The following is a 5,603-nucleotide window of genomic DNA, read 5'->3' on the forward strand; positions in this document are numbered from 1 at the left end:
CTACATCTAGTAGTACTTTGTCTCCAACCTTAAGTTGATTTGGTGAAACATTGAGCTCCTTATGGCATGGTTTTGGTCTATCTTGTGCTCTCGATTTTTATGTCCACCATTCATCTAGTTCCTCGATTTGTAGCCTTTGTTCTTCATGGATGGGTCCTTTGTTGTTATTTGAACATGGCTCATGTATGCTTTTCGAACGCATTTCCTGCATAGAAGGTTGCACCACATGATCAGTATGAGTTTCTAGCTTGAAGAGTGATTATTTCATCACCCACACGAAGTGTGAGTTCACCTGTACCAACATCAATTATAGTTCTAGTAGTTGCTAAAAAGGGCCTTCCTAAAATTAAAGGCACGTCACTATCTCTTCTATGTCTAGAACAACAAAATCGATTGGGAATATAAATCTATCAATTTTAACGAGTACATCTTTAATAATACCCTTAGGAAATTTAATTGTTTTATCTGCCAATTGAATGCTCATCCTAGTTTGTTTAGGTTTCTCAAGACCTAGTTATTTAAACATTTCATAGGGCATGACATTAATACTAGCCTCTAAATCAGCCAATGCATTATTAACTCTAGGCTACCAATTAAACAGGGAATTGTAAAACTCCCTGGATCTTTCTATTTGTTGGCTAGCTTATTCTGCAGAATGGCTAAGCAAACTGCATTCATCTCCACATGCGACGCCTCATCCAACTTTCGCTTATTTGCTAACAGCTCTTTTAAAAATTTAACTACGTATGGCATCTTCAAAAGAGCTTCAATAAACGATAAGTTAATACGCAATTTCTTTAATATTTTAAGGAATTTACCAAATTGTTCATCTGTGCGGTCTTTCCTTGTCACATTGGGGTATGGCACCCGTGGTTTTTACTCTTTACTTACCGGTTTTTGCTCACTGTGGACTACCTTACCTTTACCTTTACTTACCACAATTCTTTACCTCGGTTCTGGTTTAGGTTCAACTAACCCTTCCTCTTCTTGAATGGTAATCACATTGAGTTGTTCCCTTGGGTTAGATTCAGTGTTACTCGGTAGGCTAGCTTGTGGTTGTTTAGAAATTAGTTTAGCGAGCTATTCTATCTGAGTTTCGAGTCCTTGGATCGATGCTTGTTGATTCTTAAGTGTTGTTTCAGTGTTCTGGAAATGAGTCTCTAACACCGAGATAAACTTTGTTAGCATCTCCTCAAGGTTTGGCTTCTTCTCCTATTGGTAAGGTGGTTGTTGAAAAGCCGGAGGATGTTGTGGCCTTTGATTTCCTTGACCACCCTACGAAAAATTGGGATGGTTCCTCCAACCTGCATTATAAGTGTTACTATACGGGTTGTTTTGAGGTCTAGAATTATTGTTACCTATGTATTGAACTTGTTCCTCCTCAGTGCTAGGGTTGAAGGGTTGATATTCTGTGTGTACTCCTCCATTTGAATCGCACCTCATCACTGGATGTACCTGAGTAGAACCACATAAATCGTCAATCTTTTTATTTAAAAGTTCTACCTGGTTAGATAGTATAATAACTGCATCAAGGTTGAAAACACTAGTCGCTTTCGTTAGCTTTGCTCTCATGACTTGCCACTGATAATTATCCAGTGACATCTCTTCTATAAATTCATAAGCCTCTTCAGGTGTCTTATTATTGATAGTCCCACTAGCAGCTGCGTCAATCATCTGTCTAGTTGAAGGATTAAGGCCATTGTGAAAAGTTTGAATTTGTAGCCATAAGGGCAGCCCATAGTGAGGGCACCTTCTCAATAGATCCTTGTATCTCTCCCATACATCGTAGAGTGTTTCTAGATCCATCTGCACGAAAGAAGAGATATCATTCCCGAACTTAGTCATTTTAGCTAGTGGAAAATATTTAAGTAAAAACTTTTCGGTCATTTGTTCCTAAGAAGTGATTGACCCTCGTGGTAACGAGTTCAACCACTGTTTAGCCTTATTCCTTAATGACAAAAGGGAATAACCGAAAGAAAATGGCATCGTAAAAAATGCCATTGATCTTAAATATGTCGCAAAACTCCAGAAAATTTGCCAAATGAGTATTTGGATCCTCATCCTGCAAACCATCAAACTAAACAAATTGTTGTATCATTTGAATCGTGTTAGGTTTCAGTTCAAAATTATTTGCAATAATAGCAGGTCTAACTATACTTGATTCGGCTCCTGTTAAAGTAGGTTTAGCATAATCATTCATAGTACGAGGCGCAGGATTTTGATTTATTGGATCTACAACAACTACTAGAGGAAGCTGATTATTCTGATTTTCAGCCATCTCCTCGGCTGTGGTTTGAATATCGTCCTTTTGTCCTTCCTCTATGTCATGTAGGCTTCGCCTAATTTCTCTTCCGTTTCTGCTAGCTGTGTGTTCTATCTCACTATCAAAAAATAATGGTCCCGACGATTTTCTTCTAGTCATAAACTCTAAAAACCTGCCAAAAGAAAAAAAAGAAAATTTAGTAAAATTAACAAAAATAAAATAAAATTTAAATTGCAGTAAAATAAATGGCTAAAGTAATAAAAATTAAGTATTCCTAATATCTTAGTTCCCCGGCAACGGCGCCAAAAACTTTATCTGAACAAATCGTGATAAGTATTAAATTTATAATTGACCATTCTTCGAAACTAACTATTATCACGACAAACGCAAGCGCACCTTATCGAACAGTAGTATAGCTTATGGCAAAACCGGGATGCGAACCCAAAGGAATTAAAAGTACTAGTATTAACTTTTTTTTATTATCTAGCCTAAAAATAAAGGGATTTGTTTTATCTAAAACTAATTACTAAACTAAGAATGCACAGAAAGTGAATTGGGGAAATAACTTTTGGGAAATCTGAATGATTTGGACAATACCTAAGCAAAAATCCACCTAGACTTCACTTGTTATTGACTCTGAATTAGATGATTTATTCATTTGACTTGATACGTAGAAATCCCTAATTTATATTATTATCTCTCTCGAGACTAACAACGTCTAACCCTAGGTTGATTAATTGAAATCTCTTTCTAATTAAAACCTCTAGTGTTGCATTAACTCGATTTATGGATTCCCTTATTAGGTTTCACCCTAATCCGGTGAAATTATGTCACCCTATCTCTAGGCATGCAATCAACTCCGCTTAATTATGTTAGATCTACTCTTAGACAAGGACTTTTTCTCCTCTGAATAAGCACATCAAAACTTGAATTAATATCATGGAATATCAAAGCAAGAATTAAGAACACATAATTAAGAACAAATCAAATATTAATCATATAATTCAGATAATAATAACAAGATCCATCTTAGGTTTCATTCCCCTTAGGTATTCAGGGGGATTAGTTCATATTTATGAAAGAAAACATCTCAAAAGAATAATGATAACAAAACATAAAGAAAACCCAAAAACTCTTGAAGGGAATTGAAGGGAGATCTTCAGTCTTGAAGGAGAATCTGGCTTCTAAGATGGATCAATCAGCTTTCTTTGAGTAATTCCTTGCCTCCTACTCCATGTGTCTTCTAGGTACCTCCAAGGGTGTTTATATAGGCTTTAGAATGCTTCAAAACCCTCAAGAGTGACCTTTTCTGAATAGGACTAGACTTGGGCTCGACAGGGACACGCCCGTGTGAGGTGGCTTAGGCCGTGTTGCAATCTGTTAAATAGACACGGGCGTCTGAACTACCAATGTGAGGAAGTCTAGGCCATGTTTGTTTCCTACATTGACCCATTTTCTCCGTTTTTGGCCCGTTTGTCGCTCTTTTTACTCTTCTATGCCCACCTAAGTATAAAACATGAAATTAAAGGATTAGGAGCATCAAATTCACCAAATCTAAAGAGAAATCATCCATAAATGAGCTAAGCATGGGATAAAAATATGTATAAATTACGATTTATCATTAGACCTAGGGTATGTTTCATATTCTGCCTTTTCCAAACAATTAATCCGTTGAATAACCTTACACAACAGGTAAAAGATCATGTTTCCACTCGCTAATCCCCCATAAAAGGATTAGTTCCTCATGGCTCTTATAAACAACATGGAGTAGATGGAACAATTAATCATAATGAATGAATAGTAGTGAGTTTAAGAAAACCTAATCGATTTTGATAATGAATGCGAATCAACAAGAGTTAATCTCCTTTACAACTCAAATCTCTTGAAAGAAAAGAAAGAACAAAATAAAAAAAAACTCTAAAAACCTAAGAAAAGGAAATTAAATCTATAAATAAAATCTCAGCTAATCAAATGATGTCCATAATGTGTGCCAAAGGAACCCATTTATAGCCTTTAGGTAGCCATTGTCCTTAACCTTAGGTTAGCTGACGTTCCCGAGCTTGAAGTTCAACTGTGCAGACCAAAACGACCCTACTTCGTGCTTTATTATTGTCACAGAGTCGATGTTACAACACAAGACTTGTGTCGTGATAGAGCAACCAGTCTATTCCTCTACAGTTTTCTTCACAGGTATGTCATGGCACCTTCAACTTGTGTTGCGACATAGAAGGCAGTTTCTTACTTTTTTTCATTTTCCTCTCTATGTTGCAACATCGGATATCCCATGTTGTGACATAGCTTCCAAGATTGGCCTAAAATTCCTTCTAATAGTCTCCTGTTCACTCATGAAGTATGTTAACTCTCCCTTAGGCCTCATTCAGCTCTTTAGGTAAATAAAAGACACAATTTTCACATTTTGATGAATGTAAGTAAAACTAAAGAAACTCAAGTAAAATATAATGAAAATTCTTATATATAAGCTCCTTAAATGTGAAAAGTAGTTTAATCTGCTATTTTGAATTATGACAGATCAAACTTCCCCACAATTAAGACATTGCTTGTCCTCAAGTAGCATAAACAAAGATGACAAATAAAAATGATAACCTTTGAGCTAGTATAATACAAGTATTGATATCGGAGCATATGACTTAGACTTTCATGCTTACTAACAATTTCAACTTGATGAGTAGTTGACTTACCACTTTTGGCTACAAACATCTAAGTTCAGTATGTTGCAAAACATACAAGTACTAAGGGTCTTATTGATAACTTTTGAAAAGATTTATATTTTATGCCTTTGGATCTAGTTAATTGCCTGTACTTAATTACATCTACTTGCATTTTAGGACATTTCATTAGTATTTTTAGCATTGCATTAGAACTTGGGCTACATTTAAATATTAGGTGCTTTTAATTGCTTAGGGAAGGCCTATGTTTTGTGGTACTAGCAGGTGCAAGATAAGAAACAAGAAATAAATACGTGAAGTTTTGTTGGGGAAAAAAGGAGGCCAAATTGCCAGCTTGTATACTGTTGCAATGCTGGGAAGGTGTCCAATTAACATTCAACACATTCCAGTTTTAGCCTAACTCTACTTGTACCAGATAAATCTACCTAGAAAAGAGGAGAAGATAAACCTTAAGGCTGTTCAAATTGTCCTAAAAATGAAAAACAAAGCAATTTAAAAAGAAACAAAGGTGAAAACCCTAGGGTGCGAAACTGCAAGTAGAGATCCTAAGGAAAATTAGAAGGTGGTGGTTGAGTAGAGACAGGAAAAGGAAAGACGTAGGCAACCCATCTCAGCCACCTTAGGACACTGTACAGTTGGATTGTGGATTGGAC

General features: G+C 36.0%; 1 non-coding gene across 1 annotated transcript; it reads left to right on the forward strand.

Annotated features, from left to right (window-relative positions):
• The first annotated feature begins 1,732 nt into the window (after positions 1-1,732).
• On the forward strand, positions 1,733-1,839 carry LOC121213418 (small nucleolar RNA R71). Its single transcript, XR_005908800.1, has one exon. It is a non-coding gene; the product is annotated as a small nucleolar RNA R71 (small nucleolar RNA).
• The last annotated feature ends 3,764 nt before the right edge of the window (positions 1,840-5,603 follow it).

Source organism: Gossypium hirsutum, chromosome A13, assembly GCF_007990345.1.
Source record: "Gossypium hirsutum isolate 1008001.06 chromosome A13, Gossypium_hirsutum_v2.1, whole genome shotgun sequence".
Taxonomy (NCBI): Eukaryota; Viridiplantae; Streptophyta; class Magnoliopsida; order Malvales; family Malvaceae; genus Gossypium; species Gossypium hirsutum.